Here is a 23,160-nt window from a genome sequence, read left to right as displayed (position 1 = left end):
TGATGTAAGTTTTATTATAGCGTATGTTCACATATACACAATAATAATCTTTCACATTTTTATTCATGTTTGTGCACGCCCCTGTGTGTGTAACAGACAGGAGGGTGTAAGCATGTTGTGCACCCTCCTATATAGTAGGGGTGGAGGAAGATGCCACTATTTGTTATGAGTATTTATTCAGTCATTAAAATGATTTATTTCTGTATTCAGAAAAAAAAAAACAGAAGTGGGTGTGGCATAAAGCAACAGCGTGTTCAGTTTAATACAGAAGCTGTATAAAATGCCAAAAATCCCTGATGTTTACCATTATAATCACCAACACTGCTATTGCTCAGTATTAAAGTATTGAAGTCATGTTTTTTACAATGGCACCAATAGTAATCCAGTTTAACAACAGGTCATTTGCTTTTAAAAGCTGTATTTAACAAACAATTTAAACTTTTATGTTACATAGCCACAACAGGCTTTTATAACACAGTCAAATCAAGTTTCAAATACAGGCAATTTTTGTTTTTTAAATGAAAAAAATAGTTACCTTAAAAAATAGTCATCCTTCCTCTGAACTGCATAGTACAAACTGCATGAACCCCACCACCACCGCTACCTGAGGGATACTGAAGTAAGTTATAAAGTGAAAAAAATGCTTTTATAATAAAAAATGTTCCTCATCTTCATTATGAACAACTGTATGCTATGAACTCATAATTAAATTTTTAAAAACTACAGAATGTAAAGATAAAATGTTTTGTTGTTTTTTTGTATGTTTATACTTTTTTCTCCCCTCTATGTTGAATCCCTGTTTTACCTGTATGTTTGATTTGCATAAACTTAAATTAAAGAAAAAAAATTGAAAAGCTTGGGTGGAATACCTCTTCACCTATTATGCTTTTACTCAAATTTCCCCCAAGTTGTATTTAGTGAAGACAATCTCCTGCACATGAGCTGGGAGCCATCATGAGTGATGGGGAGACAGTCTCCCCAGCTATACAGAAAAGTTACTTGGAGGAAACATTCGTTGGGGGGCAGGTCAGATATTTTAAAGCCACATGAGATAGTGCTGGGTGTGTCATTAGCCAACAACCTGTGTCTGTAATGTTTTAACTTGCCGTGTTTTTTATTACCTACTACCGCTACAAATGACAATCCCATCCATTTTTCGTATGCTCCAGTCCACGTGTTCCCTCTAGCCAGTTACTCGCCCAACCAATCCGAAGAAAAAAAACTCAGGAGGAACAGTCGATTGCCAACAATTGGACTAATCAAATGGCAAGTAGCCTAACACACAGCGTCTTCATGCCGTGTTAGGGGATTAAATCATAAATTCAGTTTATCCGTCAAAATCCGTTTTAATCACCAAGTAGTCTACACTTAACAAACAAGATACACCAGCCTGTTATCTACCATGTTAGCTTTCAGAATAACCAGCAAAAACAAAATTTGCACTTCAATTTTGTTTACAATCTACGCATTGCAGATATTTGCCATGAATTCGAGGAGAAAGAAGTGCATGTATCCACAAATAATGTTGATTAAAATGTGCACAATTTCGTATTGCAAATGAAAATAAATGTAGGCTATAAAGCCTAGGCTACTCGCTAAAACTGCCTATTTGGGGAGAGCTGGTCACTTTGTTTCGGTCAAGCCACCGCCCATAAATAAAGCCGTGTGGTAGTAGCCTATGTTTGTTTACTGTGTGAGGTTGCTACAATGGCGGATGCTCAATCAGTAGGTGAGAGTATAAGCTTTCTAACGATGTATAACATGTCTAATTTTGCTTTTGGAATAGCGTTTTATAGGTTAGTGTAACCGGACATTTTCTTACCATGGCATTCGCTCTATATATGGTAGCATTAAAAGACGTTGCACCTAACGAAACGTTGTCAACGATTTTTCGTAATTCCTTGGAAAATACTATTATTATTGAGGACTTTTGGGCATAGCTAAGCCATATGTTTGCTGATAGACCTATCTGACATTGTTTTCTGGAGCAAAACAGAAGCGGATAGAACTGTCATTGATTTACTGTCTCTGTCTCCATCTACTGAACATAGATAAGATTTAATCATTGCTACGTAAGTATTACTGCTCAAAATATTTCGGTTATATACGTTATTTTAGAAATTGAGTGTCTTTAAATAGGTTAGTGGTATTATGTAATGTGGATACTTCACACTGTAATGTAAGCGTTAGTTAGTAGTGTAATAGTTTTTGTGACGCATACAACAGTGATGAGGAGAGTGTTGAAACATTGCCAAAACGTGGTGGACGGCTGAAAATTCTTTTCATATCGTCCCATTCCCATACACGAAAACATAGGAGTGTACAGAGTATAGAAATACATACAAGAGTTAATTATTACACATTTAGGTACTGTGCAGCATTGTGTAACTATATTTTTGCATTATGTTTAAATTATATCTATGTTTCATCTTAAACCTTCATAAGGGGCTCATATGCTTTACAATGGACACAAAGCATTATATTCCTTTTTGGAGAGATTTTGAATTTGTTTCTGGACCCTTAGCTATTTTAGACCAGTGTTAATAATTTAGACATTTTGGGTAGATTTGGAGATGCTGGGTACACTGCTTAGTTTTTGCTTCATAGATCTTTAGTAGTTCTACATATCCACCCTTAGATTTTAGAACTTTTTGTGGTCAAGAAGTTTTTGATCCAGGACATGTATACTTTAACCCGCAACTCCCAGTATTTCATTGCGAACTAAAAAAGGAGCGAATTCATTTTAGATTTTTTGCCTTGACCATTGCATTTGTGGCACTTTATTTCTTACAAAATTATGAATAGCTAGTATTATAAATGGTACAAATGTATTACTTCATTTAAGACATTTTTCTAGTCTCTGTGGTGTTCACATCTGGAGTTATAAAGCTTTAAATAGGGTAACCCCTAAATGGGCAAGGATTGACAGGTACTCTAGTGGTTGGGGTGGAGTTAACTAGCTATTGTTCCCACCCATTACCTCCCTGTGAGAAGTGTGAAAAGTTCAAGATCTTTCAAGGGGACTTTCTCTGCTACTTGATTTTAGGAGTACCAACATTCAAATAAGCATATCTTCTTCAACTATTTTCAGATTTCAATGTATGACACCTCATTTGAAAGCTTATAATCTGCACTTTCATGATCTGTAAAAAACTGAAAAATGACCTTGCCCTACTTGAGGACCAAAACACCAGCACCTGTCACATATGATAGTATTGCTATTGAGTAGCCTATTTTGTGGATTAATTGCATTGATATTCAAGGAAAATCAGGGGAAGATTCCGCCACTGCTTAGTGATTAAAACAGATTTTTCTAAATCACATTTATCATTTAATCTCCCTAACACAATGCGAAGAAGCTGTGTGTCCCTTTCCAATTGCATAGTCAGATCGTTTGCATGCTTGTTAATCACTGAAAATTAATTAAAACAGTTTGAGATGATTAGTTTAAGGAAAGTTTTGCGCATCACCAATTTTCAGCTCACCAGTCGCCGCTGGTTTTATTTTGTTTCAATTCGACAGTTTAAGAAAGATGGATAAAGGAGGAAGAAAGAGAGAAAAAAAGAGGAGGATGACCGATTATTTCCATGAGTAAAACAATTCTCAGCATTAATGACACTCAATAAACTTGAAATATTTTATGTAAAAGCTTGCATCAATAGTATACATTCTTTTTAAAACATTGTTTTCCTTAATTACAATTATGTGCACAATACATTAAAGATACAACTATTTTGAGCTGAGACATTCATTGGTTTGTACCTTTTTTCACCCACCTCCCACCGGATCTCAGGGTCCACCCACCTCCCAATCCCAATTTAACCCCTGGCTACACTGATGTCCAGCGGCGTCAGACATATCCAGCATTACAGCATCATATTCTGCACCAGCAGCGACCTCATTTTAAAAAGATTATGAAACAATTTATTGCAAAACTATTTTCTTGAATTAAAGGGCACAATTACAGTTTGCAGTGAATGAATTTCATGTAATTATATGTGCAAAATTATTTTCAATTGAGCTCGTCTGAGAAATTAGTATCAAAGCGCCGGAGCAGACAGCAATATGTTCGCACCAGGGTAAACGTTCCTGTTATTTATTGACTGGTGGGGAGGGTTTTGTGAAGAAAATGGCACAAACTGATTGTATTTCTTTACTGAGTCGATTTTTGTATTTTAAAAATGCAGTTATTTTAATCCCAAATGATTTTTTTAAAAAGATGTGTAAGGAAGAAGATATAACATTTATGCCGTTGGAGTAATTTTAATTTTGCGGTCCCCAAAACCTGATGGCGTCACTCTGGCTGATTTAGTGCTAAGGGAAACTCTCACTCACTGTCTCTCTGCAGTTGTGTGTGTGTGTGTCTGATTGAGAATCTTGGTGCTGACTTTTGAGTGAATAGCATCAAACGGAATAAAAAAGATCAGAATCCGAATAACAGTGGCCAAATTCAGGAACAGAAAACATTTGGAGAGAATGCATTATTTGAGTGTTGCCGAATATCGTATTTGTATTGGGCACCATCCCCACTATGTGGACAATCACTATCTTAATATTGCACCCCTAAAATAACAATGAAGATACTTTGAAGATCTCAATTTTATGTGACTCAACACGGCCTGAAAATTTTATTCGATTTGTGGCTAGCCGCTTTTGTAAAAATAAATAAATAAATAAATAAATTACCAGAGAGGCTCCCAGAAATCTCTAGGTTGGTATGAATGTATGAATTGGGCTTCAAAAATGCAATTGTACATTGTGTAAAATTCACACTATTTGCAGTACCAGTAATGTATTAATATCATCTGTATAAATTTAGATATTATAGCTAATTTTAAATAGCGTAATTTCTAATAAAATCATTTATAAATAAGATTTATAAATAAGACACAATAAATTATAAAATGTATCTAACATAGCGACCTAACTATTTGCAGTACTAGTAATATAAATAAAACGTAAGATTGCATAGCTATATTCAATCAATAGTCAATCAACAACCAATTAGGCTGCCATATTGAAATTTTTCAATAACTTAGTGTACTTCTTGTTTACAATTTTTTTTACAATCGTATGATCACCCAAGGGACAAGTATGGCAAATTTCATGTTTTTTTTAGGTTATTTAAGTGCCTTTTAGGTCAATTGGCAACAAATTAACCAACCATTTCGTACAATTGTTTTTATTATCCTTTTTTGTGCACACATTATCCAGACAGAAGATGTAAATGATAGCTTACTTCCTGACACTGGATACCTCGTTTTTCATCTTTAAATAAAAACCATGATGCAATCAGGAACAGTAAAGGAGAAAAAAAGATATTAATAATCCACGACCCCTTCCAATGCCAGCAAAACAATTCCTTACAGTTCCCTAACATAAACAAAATCTACATCCCCACCTGCCCCTCTCCCATTTACTCTTTTTTACACTCACAAACAGACACAGATCTCCTCACAAACACTCATAACCAAACACAGCCCAGCAGAACATACATAAAAAACAAAAATGTATTAATTCTTCAACTCTGTATGGATTACAATGCTTCATACATTGTCCTCCATATCTGGATGAATTGTTTATTTTTGTTACCGTTCTCTGACATTGTCCTCTCAATGGTAAAATAATAATAGTTTTTTCCACTTTTGAAACATAAGTCCTTCAGTATTATTTCCAATTTTTCAATATTAACTTCTTCAAATCAAATGATGATAAAAGGATCTGCCATCTAGATACATATCTTAAATAAAATGTCACTTTGCAATTACATTCCCTTGATATCCATCCTTCAATAATCTCCCAAATCAGATTTTCTTGCAGTACCTAAAGGCAAGTACGAGGGATTCACTCTGATTGCGGCACTTCAAGAATCTATCAAAGGAGCTGGTATCAAACTTGAATTTCATCTCTGTTATAATATTCTCTTGTCATCAACTTATATTGAATTACACAGATTTTCATTAATAGTAATTTTATATGTGACTTAAACATTCTTTCCATTCCATTTTGGAGATCATTATTCCATTCACTATATATTTTTTTTCTAAGTTGTCATTCACTTTTGATTTGATTAAAATGGTGGGTAATTTACCCATCAAGTCTCTTTTTTATCCGAGTTAAATCGGATTTTTTCAATTTCAGTGGGGTAAGTGGATTGTCTAAGTTCACAGTTTTTGAAATATCCAATATCCAAAGCTCTTTAAATGAACAAACTGTTGTAGGGTCTATGGGCACCATTTCATTTTTATATTTATTCTTCCACTACCTGGTAAACTTAATCCCCAATCTCTCTACTACAACACTAAGGTTAGGATCACTCTGTGGGGTCCAGCCACCATCTAAATTAACTCAGTAATCCAGTTAACATGTTTAATCCATATGAGAGAGAGAGTTGTAGAGAGAGAGAGTTATAATTTCATAGAACCACATCCCTGCCTGCTAGGTCAGTTTTTAATCACATTAAAACATTACTATCTTACTCCTTTTAAATTTCATTCATCTCACTCATTTTCTATCATCTGTCTATAACTGTCATGGTCCTGCGTTCCTGTCTGCGTTTTCCCTGTTGGGCCGCCAGATGGCGGCACTCCTGTTTTGTGTCCTGCTCCCCCTGTGTTAATTGTATGATTGTTTCCAATTGTCTAATCATTGTTTTCTGGCTGTCTCGTTTTCCCTTCCCCTTCCGTGGCCTGATTGTTCATGGTGCCCTCCTGTGTCTCGTCAGTGTGGTCTATTTAAGTTGCCCTCTTCCTTGACTCAGGTGCTGGATTCTTGCGGTATGTCTGCTTGTTCTGTGCTCCCCTCCTCAAATCTGCTCCATGCGTTCCGGTCTATGTTCTGGTTTCCTTGTGTTTGTTCCCTACTTGCGTATGTTTCAGACCCTTTGTACCTGCCTGCGTTTTTTACCTGCTTGTGGTTCGTTCTGATTGTTTGTTCCTGAGATCTGTTTTGTTCCCGCCCTGTGGTTCGTTCTGATTGTTTGTTCCTGAGATCTGTTTTGTTCCCGCCTATGTTTTTGACCGGTTTGTGTTTCTTACTTTGTTTCTGCTTGTGTGTTTCTGTGCGTTTCTGCCGTTTGTTTTCTGTACTAGTGTAGTTCTGTTCTTGTTTATTTTTTTGTTCCTAAGAATATTTTGAGTTTGTTGTTTTGCCCTTTGTGGCCTTGCCTGTTCCCTGTGTGTGTTTGCCTTTTTGTGTTAGTAAAATCTTTGTTAATTTTCCCTTTTTAAGTTTCGTGTTTTCCTTCCCCCACTCTGCGCCTGGGTCCCAGCACCCGTACTGTCACATAACTGTCTCTTGCTGATTCATATTGAATATTTCTTAATAACACAGAGTATACTTTGCATCAAAAAAAATGTGATTATTCAATCAAAGAAACTCTTAAGGTCCATGCCTGTGTTCACATCACAATCTCGATTTGTGGCTACAGAGCACTAAAGTAAGGACCCCAGTAACTCAATTACCACTATTGCACACTTACTGAATCATAACCACATTTTAATATATCATTTATATGCTAAACACATCGTCTCATGACATTGTTGCTTCAAATCATAATTCATATTAGAAAATAAAGAGAAGAAAAAAATAGAATAGTTCCTATAGGTCTTATCAGCCATGTAAATGAGCTCATTCACACATTAAGCACACTGAAATCCATGCGCTTTTACTGAGAGAGGGAGAGGAAAAGAGAAGGAGAAAATGTTAGAGAGGAATGATGCTCGTGGCATGAAGACTCATCTTCCGATTGCACTTAAACTATAATTATGCGGAACTGGGGTGGCATATACACACACACACACACACAGTTTGACGAATTAGCTCTTTTAACAGCAGAAGTGCAGGGAAAACTGAATTCTTTATTCATCAGAAATTGATTTTACATCTGGCTGCAAAGCCTGCATTGACTCAAAGAGAAGAAATAATTAATTTTCAGACAGGCCATCCCAACAGCAATCCATACTGCACAGCACAGCTCTCCTCAGCCAGTTTAAGCAACCAGCTGGAAAAAAAGCAAACTTTTACCTGAAAACTATGAAAATTCACATAGGTTAACTTGAAATAAGATTGCGACCTATTACCCATGTATATGACAGGATGTATTAATAATTAAACCTGGCCAGATATGCTGATTTAAATGTAGAATGGCAATGCCTAACCTGGTATTTGAATCTTTTCAAAAAACAAATTTTTCTTTAAAAATCCATATTAGCTCAAAGCATCAAACTGACTATAATAATAATTGCCTATAATGCTGAATGTAAAATAGCTTAAAAACACCCACAGGAATTTGTTCTTCATTTGTGTCTTCATAAATGTATTACATGTGCCCTACAAAAAGGGGAGTAACCCATGGTAAGTGCACCAGAGTTCTGTCTATTTATTATTAGGCAGTGCAAGGCATAACAAAAAATTAATGACTACAGCTACTTACACTCAGCAGGTTGCAACAAAGAATGCGAATCAATCTGGCCTCCTTCAATTAGCCGTGATCCTAATTAATTAAAGCCATTGCTGTTTGTTCATTCTCCACCTGTAAAAACCGCTAATCGGGTGCCGACAAAAAATTAAGTTTTGTTTGCTTGTTTTAATCAATTTAATTTCTCACCTTTTTTGTATGGCTCATACCACCACCATTCTGTTCAAACTTATTACATTTACTCACAGTCCTCATTACATTATTCTGCCAGCTCACTCTTCAGAAAAGAATTCGTAATTTTTCCTCACCTGACAAAAGATGCAGCTGGAATGATGTGATTTTATGAACATGATTGGTCATTCTGGAATTAGGAGAACATAATAATTGTGGCTATAAATCAGTTGGAAAAAAAGTCAAATTGAAAGTCATCTCTCGTATCTGCTACATCTAATGGCTGGAGCAAAAAAAAGAGAAACAAATGGAAGATAAACACACAGAAGGCAGCAATGAGACATCTTAAGCAATGCCTTTTAATCTATAAATGGTAGTGCTTACTGACTCAACAACTGCTACTGCTCCAGACAGCTCTGACTCCCACTTAAGCCCACTCATGCAGTCAAGAGGCAACCAGGAAGTGGGTGCAGCGGTGACCCACAGAACAACCTCATGGAAACATGGATGGGTCAAACGCAGAAGCAGGAGGAGGAGAGAAAAGGCAGTCTCGTGATAGATTGAAATGGAAACGCGCCAGCTTTGCTGAGAGTACCAGAGGACTACCGCCAGGGACGGGATGTGGCTTTGTGAAGGGTGGCAAAGGGTGGTACTCACGTGAAAAAGCTTCACTTAGAACCCCATTCAATCTCACCACTATAGGGATGGACCTAAAAATAGACACATATCTCAGCTCGTGTTGCATTATTGTTCTTGAGAATTGTTGAGTAGGTGCGGACTGGTGCAGTGCAGCGTTTATTGAAAGTGCTGGCTGGGACCTACTATGTAGAACCTACAGATCCAAGACAGGGCTATAGCCTGGGGTCTGCTACAATGGGACACCACTGGCTCTGTTAAGTATCTCAGAGTTAAGCACAAAGTACACTGTGGTTATATCCCCCACCTAGAAGGTGTCGGATCATCAAAGGGTCAAGCTAACCTTTATCACCACCCATCACTGTATCTCAGTGAGATACACTGCATTAGTCTGGCTCTGGCATTTCCTGCTTTCAAAGTAACAATTGCTCATTTTTATATCCATAATTATAGGTGTTCTGAATAAACACAATTCCAGATAATGGATGTGGAGCTACCAGCAACAGCACAAAGGGCAAGTCCTGTGGGATGGTGCCCAAACCACCCCACCTCCCCCGTCACCCCTCTGGGGTTGGGGAATGTCTGCTCAGCAAAGCATTTCAATTTCTGATCCTCCAGGTCCATATTAAAGAGGGTTTTTTTTGCCGGCTGCGATGGAACGACTTGCTGATTAGACGTCCGGGCGAAAATCAGGCCCCCAGGGGTGCCGCAGAGCCGGTCTTTCCCACGCCAGAGACGGCTATCCAATTCTACAGGCCATTTCAAACAGTTTGCATGAGAGGGCTTAGATGGAGAGAATGTGGAATGGATAATCTGTTTGAGGAAGCAATTCAAGGTCTGTGCGCCTGAGGCTGTGTTTAAAATGAATGTATTTCATACAGAAGGACAGGTGAGTCATAGATAAGATGCATACCTGCTTATACAGATACACTTCACAGACTTCACAGAAACAGTTCTCCATAAAACATAAGCGTGCATTTACATATAACGTGTGTAGACATGCACACAAACACACACACATGGTTTGATAGGATTTAAGAATTGGTGGTAGGGTTTGACCAATATGGATATTTCAAGGCAGATACCTTGAGCAGGAAGGCCAATCAGCTGAAAAAAAGGTTGAGCACACCAGGTGTAAATTGTATGTGAGAAATGGTACATCAAATATACCTACTGGCACTGGACTCTATGAAATGAACAAAATCATACACGACTTCCCTGGCTGACAGTGTCCATTACACATTTTGTGTAATTAGCCTAATACTCAGCCTAAACATCTGAATCGGTAGAAAAATGAGGCAGAGAAAAAATTGTGAACAGATGTATATATAAACAATTTCTTAATAACCCATAAAAAGTTGAACAATACTTAATATCCAATTTTTCATGCTTACAGGGGTTAAAATGCAAACTTGAATAACCAACAATTCCTTATCATAGTTCTAACAAATTACTAATAAATAACTTTGCTGCACTAAAATTAACCGGCTAGTTTGGTAAACTATACTGGTCGACAAAGCGGTTGTCGTACAAGAGACAAATAATGACTAGCCCATATTTTGCTTCTAAATATGACCTGTGCAGGAAATGGAAAAGAGAAAAACTAAGTTGAACTGGCCAATGGATGATGTCACGCACATAGGAAGACTATTCTTATTATTACAGCTATTTATCATTTTAATTTACATTACGTCAGGCTTATCTGAACTGACAAATAAAAGTGTGGCAGGGCTTAGCTTGCGGGAGGAATTCAGAGCAATTAGAGGATGGTTATGTAGGCACACACCTGGATTATATTACGAATCAGTCCAGGATTTAAAATTGTGCTTCTTTCCACAGTAGGCATCTGAGATCAGGGATCCCCCAAGACGGTGAGAGAAAGCAAATCCCGACCGGGAAAGGCTGAAAAGTGATCGTATGATTTCATTTATTTTGACTTTGTTGTTTTAGTTTATTGTTTTTGCCCAGATCCTGTGAGGGTGACAGGCGATGGTTTTTCCATTTGTGTTTATGGCTGATTACGCTCTCTCTCTCGCTACTCCAAATAAAACAGCGGAGTTATCTGGAATTTCCGGATCTCCCTGTGTCCAGCTCATCGGTCATGGCGTATGACAAAAAGTAATTAATATTAGTCCACATTCAGATTGCTTACCATCAACATTAAAAGAGCCATGTGCATTGCAATACAGGAGCTCTGAACAGCAGCATTATGGGTAGCTCAAGCATTAACTCAAGACTCATCTGTCTACATCACACAGGCAGTAGCTGGTGTGCAACTTTGCGCATGCTACATCCCTTAGTACGGAGGCCAAACCTGTTTTGGCGATCTTTCAAAAAACATATTTTGACAGATTATTCTTCGTATTTTTCCAGGTGACATGGCCGCCAGGAATAATACACTAGCAGCACATTATAGCTGGCTATGGAATACTATATCTGCAGGGGATTCAGATTCCTGAGGGTTGCACATGTCTCCTTTTCACCATAATTACAAAAAACACCCATTCGTGAAACCCAAATGCTTTATACCATGCTGTAGATAAGCCCTTGACGAAGACATACATGTAAGGATCGTGTTGTTCAAACAAATTTTCCCGGTGACCTAGCCACAAGAATGTACACACATGTACACTGGCAGCAGGTTATAGCTGGCTATGGAATACAATTCTATCTGCTCGGGATTCCAGAGGGTCGCTCATGTCTCTTTACACCTTAATTACAAAAAACACCCATTCGTAAAACTCAAATGCTTTATACCACAATGTAGATAAGGTCTTGACGAAGAAATATATTAAAAACATCATTGTTCAATCGAGGTTCAGCTATCTAGACATGCCATAAAACATTTTATAGGGCCTCTTCCACAGCATAATTTGGACAAATTGGAATTGAACAATCAGGATGATGTCAAGACAGGGATTGGCTCCAATTTGAACAACATTTCATTTCAGCAAGTTTCCAATGGATGTGTTCCAACAATGTGTTCTTCTGCCTCAGCAATTTAAAGTTCGCAAGGTCAGTAGGTCAGCAGTGTCTACAGTTCCTCTTACAGTGAGGGCTGTGAAGCTAGAAAAAGGAAAACTGACATAAAGAGGTTTTATGATTGAAAGCAACTTAAATCTTACACAGTAGGCCTATATTATAGCCTTGTTTCGTTAAGAAGGCTACAGCCCACTATGTTTTTCAAAAGTGTAGCAGGTAGATAAAATAACTGATGATCTGTCGTTGCTTGTTGTTGCCTAACTGTAGTATAGTCTACTTATTCATTAGTGGACAAGAAAAGTGATCGTAAGTGCAGCCAGTATATCAAAATAATTTATAGGTAAATAGTTTTAGGTTAAAAGTTTCACAAAAATATTAAGTTACCTGTATATGTACTTTGGCTAATAGGCTACATGGCAGGCAGGCAGATTCTACTGTGTCTTCTGTATGCCCTGGTTATTAGTGGGTCAAAGGTGCCAACCCTCTAGTTCAAATAGTCATACCTGGAAGAGAGTAGAAAGGGGCTGCTCAGAAAATAAGTAAAAGGTATCAAAATAACTGCTGCCATGCAGGCAAATTAAATTACAAGTGAGAAAAATGGAGAGGGGGCCGAGATAGAGCTGGAACATCAGAAAAACCATTTCATCAGGACATTTTAAAGTGGTAGTCTTGCATCTTGTAAGTCATTTGTGACAGAATATAAATAAGAAATATCACCAATGAAATCACAAGCGACTAACAGTATATCAGAAGTTATATATACAAATGATGTCTTGCGTATAGCCTAACTGAAGATAAATATAACTGTATTGTGTATAACAAAGATATCTTACTGGAAAAGCCAGTGAAGTGCAAGAGAGGAAAAGCAAACAGAACCGCTGTTGACACAATAAGCCACATGCTGTGCTGCACCTGCTACATGTGCAGAGTAGACGAGCCCTTGGTCTGTTAAAAAAAAAGGCATTTAAAGAACACGGTGCCGCTCAGAATTGGCTTTCAAACCCGCAAATGATGGTTAGCATGGCAACCCTAAACAGTGTTGTCCATTAAAACAAATGTGTCAGGGTGCGTGCGTGGGGGGTTCGAACCCAAACGCAGAGGGAAAAAACTCAAAATTCCAAAATGGGATGAGAACAAAAGACTTTACTTAACAAAAGGGGAACAAAGGGAACAAAAAGCCTCACAGGGCAACTCTTCCAAAACAAAGGAAAACTTCAGAAACACAGGAAAAACCAAAAGTCCAAAAACACAGAACAGAACATGGCAGGTACACACTGGGCAGGAACACAAGCAAAGACACGCAACCACGCGACCAACAAACCACAAAGATCCAGCACCTGAGTCCAGGGGAAGGGAACTTAAATAGGCAGACATTGACGAGACACAGGAGGGCACCATGAACAATCAGGCCACAGAGAGGGAAGGGAAAACGAGACAGCCAGAAAACAATGATTTGACAATTGAAAACAATCATACAATTAGACATGGTACAAGCAGGACACAAAACAGAAGTGCTGCCATCTGGCGGCCCAACAAGGAAACACGGACAGGAACACAGAACCATGACAAAAGCGTTTCACAGACAACGAAGTTTCCGGAACTATGGAACCTGTTTGTAGAACTCACGTTCAGAGATAGGTCTAAATCTTATGTCTGGGGCATTTGTTTTCAACAATAGCAGGTTGCTGTTGTGATATGCTTTACGAAAGTGACAGTGAACCTTTTTAGTGGAGTTTCCCGCCTACATTTATCTCGCATGAGTCGATAGCCTTCTGTTGTCGTTATGTATTTCATATCGCATACTTGCCTATGGTTGCAAAATATGACTGACAGCAATACCAATTATTTCATAATAACTTCAAATCAAACTTGTATGTTATGCGGCGCAGTAGCCTACTTTTGGTTATAACCTGTCAACGTCTTGGAATTATAACGTGTGCTCTTCTGTTCTTTTCTTGCTTTAGTATTCGTTTTATAAAATGCTAAGCATTCGTGCTGGGACAGCATATTACGTAGGCTACCAAAACATTCAAACGGATTAATTCGGTTGCTGAATATTTTCTTCCGGATTTTCTTTGTTAGCCCGTTGTAATTGACTCAAAACGTTTGATACAGTTATGTGAGGTATGCGGTAGTTCTGCATAATTAACATTGGTGATACAGTACAAGCAAACCGGAAATCACCTTCCGCACTTTTATCCGGGTAAAATAACAGGTTAATTCTAGTAATCTTCGCTTTAGCTTTTTCAGACTGCCGTAATTTTACTCAATTTTACTGCCATTTTTCAATTCCACGAAAAGACCAGGAAGACTATGGACTCATTTATGGTGCATGGTTCGCATCTGGAGGGCACACTTCGCTGCTCGGCTAGCAGTAACTTCGAAGGAAAGCAAACGGTGGCTGTACCACTACTAATTTACATTTCACGCAAGTCCGAGTTTTCGTTCTATTCTTGTCATTTGCGATTAGCCTATATGGAATTGACAACGAGAAAGTAATAAAACAGCAAATTGTTTACAACGTGTGCATGTTTTCTGCTGTTAATGAATGTGTTTGAGAGGATATATGAAAATCAATAAATACAAAAATAACCATATATAGTCATTGTTGGTAACCCGTTGTATATAAGTGGAATAAACCCCTCCGGGCTGTCCCGGTTATTAGAAAATAATGTAGGCTACTTCGGTGGTAGTATGGGGTTACAGAAGAAATTATATGACAGATGGACCGACGACAACGTCAGTGGGCTAATTTGCCTAATCTTCGCGGTACTTTAGACCCCGGTGGAAACGCAGACAACCATTGGCTGAAGGAACCTTTTAGTTCCTGGTAAAGTAGTTCCTGGGACTGAAAGTTCCGGGTAATTTTGGTGGAAACACTAGAAAAATGTGTCTTTTTCTAGTACTTTTTAACGATATTGTTGTTTTTCCAGATCTGTATGTAATCCTTGATGTTGTAGCAACATTCATGTTAATAAGATTATCAAAAATAAAAAAAATCTAATATGCTAGCTGGCTAAAAATAAAAACCCAAAAATGACCATGATTGTTGTTGCAACAGTACTTAGCCAGGTATGCTGTTTGATAATGCTGTATAAGAACAGTCATGAGCAGTGACACCAGTTTATCTAGTGCAGTTTTCCCGCCTACAGTTTAGTCCTCCCACAGCAAGAGGTCGATCAAGCCTTCTTGTCTGTCAGTTACTGTATTGCCCCTCCCCAGTAATCTGCATCACTTGCTATGGATTGAGCAGACTATGACTGACAGCAATGTTACCACACCATCACGTGCTGCTTTCATTGCATAGAACCATAGACAGTGCTAGGTGGAAACTTTCTTTCCCCCTAAGCAATAGGACATAGACATAAAAAAGGAATTGCATTACCTGCAAAAATTGCTCAGTAAAACTAATCATAACTATGGCATAGCTTGCAATGGTGTGGGCTTATGAAAAATTGAAGAGTAAAAGAGATGAACTCAAATTAAATAAAAATGCAAGTTGTAAACTTTGTGATTAAATGCATGCATGGTCAGTTGGCTGACAGTCTCCTCTCTTTGGCAGTGCTTTGTATAAACTTGATATGAAGAGACATATTTCTGCATCAACCAAGTTAGTTAGAACGTTAGAACAGACAAGTATAACTTTGGGCAGTGCTTGTAAATCTTTCTGAGAAATCCCACATTTTTTAACTTCACAAACATTTTTGGGAAATTCTTAGCTCAAATGTCACTCGTGAGTATCTCAGTGTGAGCAGTACATGATCAATAAAACACATTTGGCATCAAGCCTCTTGAGGATTTCATTGGTATGATTTCTACCTTTTATCTGAGACAAATGCAGTTACATTGCTAAAATCAATCTCAAAGTTTAATAGGCATTGTATGATGATATCTGCAACTGTGCTGTAATGGCATCAACGTGCACATTGTCAATAAATATGCATTTTAAGTCAAATTTACCTGATTTACCTTGCAGAAAAAAATAATTATGCAAAAACAAATTAGTTTTCTTTATTTAAGTGAGAAGTCTACTGCATGTACTTTTGCTGAAGCTGTTTTCAGAGAATATCCCTGACATTTTTTACATGCCTGTTTAAAAATGCACCCAATTTACGGCTGACAACTTTTTCAAGCGGAATAATTGCACTCAAATCTCAGACATCTGTCCGCAGCTCAATTCTGCTTCTTCACTGAGGGAAGATTCCCCCTCAGACGGTGAGTGATGTTTTTTGTCTGTAAATGCCGAGTTGTTTTGGTGCCTGTATGGGCTGGTTGTAAACTGTGCAAAATAAATTTAAATCAAAGACCATTCTGTGCATGATATACCATCTGCCACATTCCTTCCTCTCACTCAGTTTTGCCTATTTCATTAAAGAATTGCAGTCACAGTTGACCACTGATTGTATAATTAGTCAGGTGATTGCAATAATTCAATGCCTAGTGACCCCACAGAGATTTTGGCAGTAAGGCAAGTTGCAATCATCTTGGGTCACATGCCCTGGTGTCACTAGTCATTACAGACACATTTAAACAAGAATATATAGCTCTGGGGGGGGGGGGGAAGAGACCACATCAAATTTTCAGTTTCACAGTTTATGGGTATGACATGTATGTCTGAGTAAAATCTAGCTTTTGATATTTTTTCATGAACTTCTGATACCATTTGATTTTAATTACAAACAAAAATATTGTCATTTAGAATATTTATTTGCAGAAATGACAACTGGTCAAAATACTAAAAACACACAGTGTTGTTATACATTGAATTATGCAAACTAAACAAGTTTATACCCACTGGAACGGTTCGCCAATCAATATAGGGAAGTAATCCCGATTCTTCTTCAAAAACTATGTGGCAGTCTCAATTATTTCCAGAGCTGTAAATTTACATATACGCATTTACCAGACGCACCTATCCAGAGAAACTAAGAAGACCGCATGTATCATTGTTGAGTGATAATGGATAACATAGTATTATATTAGCTTTGATTAGTCACCTATTGTGTTGGTTTATAATAACACAAGAATAAACCAGCATTACAGAACTTGTAGGATAGCTCATTTCGAAGTCTAGTAGGCTGATGTCAGTGAGGATGCTAGCCTGCCAATCAAGTATGCCATTTATCATGTTTAGCTAGATAATTCCAACTATTGCAGTTGTTCAGCTGACTATCAGCTACCTTGTTTAGTTAATGCTATGGCACCCTGTAAACATAATCAAATATTGCAATGATCAATGTAAGCCTAAGACCACCCCTATTGCAACATTGCAAGAGTCCAACCACAATTAAAGCTTTGTGATTTGACTATGTCACTATGGGTGATATGAGGCCTATGTTATTAATCTCAATATATGACAACTCTATTATGTTTTTTTTTTAACAGTAAAACATTAGGTAAGCAGGGCAGCTGGTCAAATAAACATGATATGACACTCTACAGAACATGATGGATATCTATTAGAGGGCTTGCACAAATAATTATATAATCAGTGTCCATTACTAGCAACTCCTGATTGTGTGCAGTTTAATACCCACCTGAAATGTCGACCTATACTATGTGATAAATTAGCCTTTAACACATGTACTGAGGTTCCACTGGAAACTGCCAGAATCTCATGCAAAATAATATCTTCTTAGTGGTAAATCATTTCACTTAGCATACATGGAATCTGATTTTAATGGGGGTTAGCGCTGATGTAGAGAATATACATGTTAATGTATTATGTATACTTGGATCATTGGGTCCGATGGTTACCTAATGTACTTTATCAAGGCTGTTCGCAACTCCGGCAAAAAAAGTAATTGCATGTGTTTTTTTCCTCATGAAAGCTGGTCTTAACTTATGATGAAACATGGGGGCACAGTTGCCAAAACTGCTACTAGAAAGCCATTACAAATCGAAATGAACATTTTCCAATTGAATACTCCTCTTAAAGATGTCCAGAAAAACATCAGTTAAGCAACACTAAAGATAAGATTAGATAAAAGATGCCCTGGAAGTGCACAAACTCAACTTTCACAGGTCTGACCACCCAACAAATCCTTGCATCTAGCTTATGTTTCATTCAAGCGAAGCTGACAGTTCATAGTCCAAATTTTCCACTATCCGATGTCTTGCCACCATACAGTATGTGCAGCATGGCCGATTAAAGATGGCAGCAATATATTTCACAGCTGTGTTCATTTACATAATCACTTTTAGTAAATGCCCCTTTAAATCAACAGCATTTTACCAATATATTCACTGGTACTACAGCAGTTCAGCCTGAAAAAGGGATAAAAATGAGGCAGAACTGAAAACGTGAACCTGGGAATACCCTTTGTCCTTGCTTGCGTACACAGACATGTTACTTGCATGCACCATATTTTTCAAACACACTGATGAGGTAAATTACCTTGCTCAAATGCACCAGCAAGGACACCATACCATCCAGGATTCAAACCTGTAGCCCCATGAGACAAATCCCAGAACTCTGTGAAAGTCCAGGTTGCCGCTTTTAAATATAATTTAAATGACCTCCTGTAGATACAGGGCCAAAGTGAATAATTATATTTACTATTCTACTATACAGCTCTAATTCTATTCACATCCTGTTCACAGATGGGGCAGGTGCAATCTGATAAGTTTGCTCAGAGAAGCTGTCTTTCTTTGTGTCATAGATCCAGGCCTCTATTTATCCTGAGTTTCATCTCATTCTAAATCAGCACAGCTGCATGCAAAACAACGGCAGGGAGTTGTGAAAGTAAAACGCACAGCGGACAGCGCGACATGATACGGTCTGCCTCGAAAGGACAAATTAATGTGGCGTTCATGAGCCAGTGGGAAAGTGCTGAGTGACAGTGTGATTTCACAAGTTTCTATCCTCACATTCCTTCAATCATCTTCCTAGACACACACTTTTCTCTCTCAACTGTTCCCTTCTTACCCCTCTCTTTCCTCCCCTTGCTCTCTGCCTGTCCCCCTCACCCCCACCCACCTACATGACCCCCTTCAGTCAGCAAATTATATTTGCAGTGTTTCCCAATAATTAACTAAACTGTGGCGGCCTATCACTCTTTAATTTGTCCCGCCACAGTTTCTGAATGAAGCCAAAATCTTTTTTTTACATTCATAATAAACAAAAGATCGCTATGTTATGGAAGACAGTTTCCGCCACAGAAAAAAAAGTTGGCTTAATTGTTAACTTTATTTCTCTGAATTATTTTTGCAGTTCTGACTTTTTTCTTGCAATTTTGAGTTAATTGCACACAATTCTGTTTTTTTTTTCTTCTCACAATTGCAAGCTTTTCCTTGCGATTTTGACTTTATTTTCTTGGAATTTTTTCTTTATTTTTTGCCATTTTAATGTGAACGGAAGTAAACAAATGCAGTGTATTGCTCTTCAAATTACTTCAATTGCAAAAACAGAGCCATCAACACAAATATGCTTCTTCTTAAAAGGGAATACTAGATACCTTGGCGAAATCCATCTAATACTTACAATACAGGACTGAAGTTAAATAGAGTTGAGAGTGAGCCTTCGGCACTGACTGTAGTCTCTTTTGAACACGAGTCCTGCATTTCGACTGCAAGCCATCGGTCTCGAACGCATTTTGAGGGGCCAGCGTTGTTTGAGTTAATTATCCATTCGGTAGCTACATCACCGTGAATGCGGTTACAGTGGCCAAAAAACATTTCCAGCTTCAAGTTAGCAAAGCTATGTGAATCTGTACTGTGAAGCCTAATGTTTTGTCGATTACCTGAGGAAGTGACACTGTGGATTTTGGCACTGTGACATGAATTATTAGTGGCTGGCCAAGTTTGATACAGTAGCCTATTCCCAGAGGTAATTATTGATACATTTACATTGATATTAACAAAGTGGGTACAATGGTCAGTCAAGTTAAAACAACCAACGTTTGCTACAGACCATACTAGTAGGCTACATTATTTACAGCATCAAGTTGGCAAAGCTATATACCGAATGTGATATGCCAATTATACTGTATAAATTAATTCAAAGCTGTTGAGTGTTAATCAAGCTCAATTTCCAATTCCTGTTGTTAAGCTGAATGTTGCCACCAGATATTCATTTTAGTTTAGTTTAGTTTATTTATTTGACGATTCACTTTAAAAGGATAATTACATGGTTGCAAACACCAATTTACATGCACAATTAAAAGAGCATCAAGGATAACACAAAAAGTCACAAAAATAATTTCCATTGTGGTCCTTGCTGTAGCTAATATATCCCTTCTACAGAATCTATGCTTGAACCTGTTGATTAAACATTTTGGTTACTTGAGGTTATTTGTTTTGGTGTAGAAATGCTATCATTGTATTAACTTTTCATTCATAATCAGTTTTAGCTGAATGTGATCTCAAAAACATTGAAGTGTGATTCCAAACACTTTACATAAAACAGTACAACAAGTGACAGCTTTTACTTAATTATTTTTATGGCTCAAGTGTAGGCTCAAGTGCCTAACAAGTTGATACAACTGGATGGGGTTTATGATTGGATTGTTTATAGAAGCACAACATTCGTAATGGATCTGGCCTCTTAATTTTCCTCTCAAAGCACACCAAATTGATGCATTCCACTGGTAAAATGTACAAAAGTTTGAACCAGGGGTGCATGCCCCAGACCCCCCAAGAGGTTTCAGAGTATCTTAACCACAGTTTCCCAAAATTCTGTGGGAAACACTGATTTGTATTATTATTGTTGCTGTCATCAAATTTCATTCATTCATTTTGTTAAATAAATATTCTGTATAATATGTTGAATATGTAGTTTTTAGATTACTTTTGACTCAAAGGTAATCTAAAAATTACCTATCCAACATATTGTGAGAAACAGACAATATCATTTATGTGACTACAGGAATGTATCTGTTTTCTATCTGTCCTCCTCTGCACTCCACACGCATCAACATAAACATCCATGGGCCAGCAGGTTCAGCCCGGAGGTCTTCTAGTAAGTCCGAAACAGGAAGCCTTGGTTTTGGGGTGCTTAACCTCAGTGAGTTAACATCTTTTACGGTGGAGATTCTGGGGTTGATGTGATGCTGTTGCCGTCAGAGGAATCTGATCTTTTTCAGATCTTTTCATTTTAATCTGGATGTGAGTTGTACATTTTCATAAAGGTTGATCCAACAAATTTTTCTGCCTGTCAACAAATTTGGCAATTGTGTTCGATATTCAGTTCAAAGTTAAAAGTGCGAGATTCAGAAAATTAAACATATTTTACTTAATCCTCACTTCACCAACAAATAACTGGGTGTCGTTAACAGTTTTTCTAGGTTGGTCTTCCCTTTTCTCACTTTGAGCACCTGCCCCTGAAAAGGGCTCAGCATGGCCCAGTGTGTGTGTATGTGTGTTTGAGTGTGTGTCACAGACTGCATTTAATTCAGACCTCATAAAGGGACAGAGCAAGATGATTACACTGGCGTGCAGTGATGAGAAAGTGGTGCGGTTTCCAGGGTGGGCCAGGGTCTCATCAGAGCAAACAGCTAGAGAACAGTGGAGCGGATAAAGCCATTGGTTTTCTCAAAAAACTCTCTCTATCCCTGAGTTGGAATCCAGCTTCTTGCTCTGTGTGTGTTCTGATAGCATGGGCTCTGTGGTTGTGTGAGGTTTCTACTCTGTGTCTTAATAGGGCCATGTCTGGTTGACTGTAGGGTCACCCAAGATGGGAAGGTTCAATTGGTTCAATCGGCAATGTCTTCCCTCCATTGTCCCTGTCCCTCCTATGCCCTCTTAAATAAACTGGGTACCTGCAGTCTGCTTGTGCACTCTGCACAAAAACTGTGTAACATGAAACAATGACGTCGGTGGATCGCAGAGTAAAAATAAACTGGCTGGCAGAATGTGTTTCAGTGGACAGCATATACAGTGAGTTCCATAATGTTTGGGGAACATATATATTTTTTATGATTTGGCTCTGTACTCCACTTTTTATATTTATAATAAAACAATTAACATGTGGTTAAAGTGCAGATTCTCAAAGTATTTTTATACTCTTTGGGTTTTACCCTGAGGAAATTACAGCACTACATAGTATACCAGTATGAAGCTAAGAAATAAAATAAAAAATAATTTTAAAAAAACAGTTAGCGACATAAGCCAAAAACTAGGCTTACCAAAATCAACTATTCGGAACATCATTGAGAAGAAAGGGAGCACTGGTGAGCTCAGTAATCGCAAAGGGTCTGGTAGGCCAGTTAAGAACTCTACAGATGATGACCAAAGAATTCTCTGTCTGACAAATCTTAAACACTCTTCAGGAGGCAGGTGTGGATATGTCAGTGACTACTGTCCGCAGAAGACTTCACAAACAGAACTACACAGGCTACACCACAAGATGCAATCCACGAGCTAGTCACAAAAAATAGTATTGCCAGGTTTGCTAAGAAGTACCTAAAGGAACCTGCAGAGTCATGGAAAAAGTTATTGTGGAAAGATGAGACCAAGATTCACTTGTATCATCTGTGTATCATGGTGGTGTGTGTGTGTGGTGGTGGGGGGGGAAGTTATCATTTGGGCATGTATAACTGCCACAGGTATTGGCTCACAATGGTGTAACTGCTGATAGCGGAAGCAGAATTAATTCTGAAGGTTACAGAAACAACTACTCAAACTCCAAGAAAGGACTACAAACTCATTGTTGCTTCATCCAACAGCAGGATAATGATGCTAAACATACTGGAACATAACATAACTGGAAAATTCTTGACTGGCCAAGTCATTCACCTGATCTGAATCCAATGGTACATGCATTCCATATGCTGAAGAGAAAACTTGAGGCCCCAAAACAAGTAGGAGAGAAAATATTCAGCACTTGGTGTATCTATGGCTAAGATAATTCAGGCAGTTATAGCATGCAAAGGACATGCCACAAGGTACTAAATATTACCACTTTCATTTACATTACAGCTGTATGTCCCAAACATTGTGGTGCCCTGAAATGG

This window comes from Anguilla rostrata, chromosome 6, assembly GCF_018555375.3.
Source record: "Anguilla rostrata isolate EN2019 chromosome 6, ASM1855537v3, whole genome shotgun sequence".
Classification (NCBI taxonomy): Eukaryota; Metazoa; Chordata; class Actinopteri; order Anguilliformes; family Anguillidae; genus Anguilla; species Anguilla rostrata.
This window is presented reverse-complemented; position numbering follows the sequence as displayed.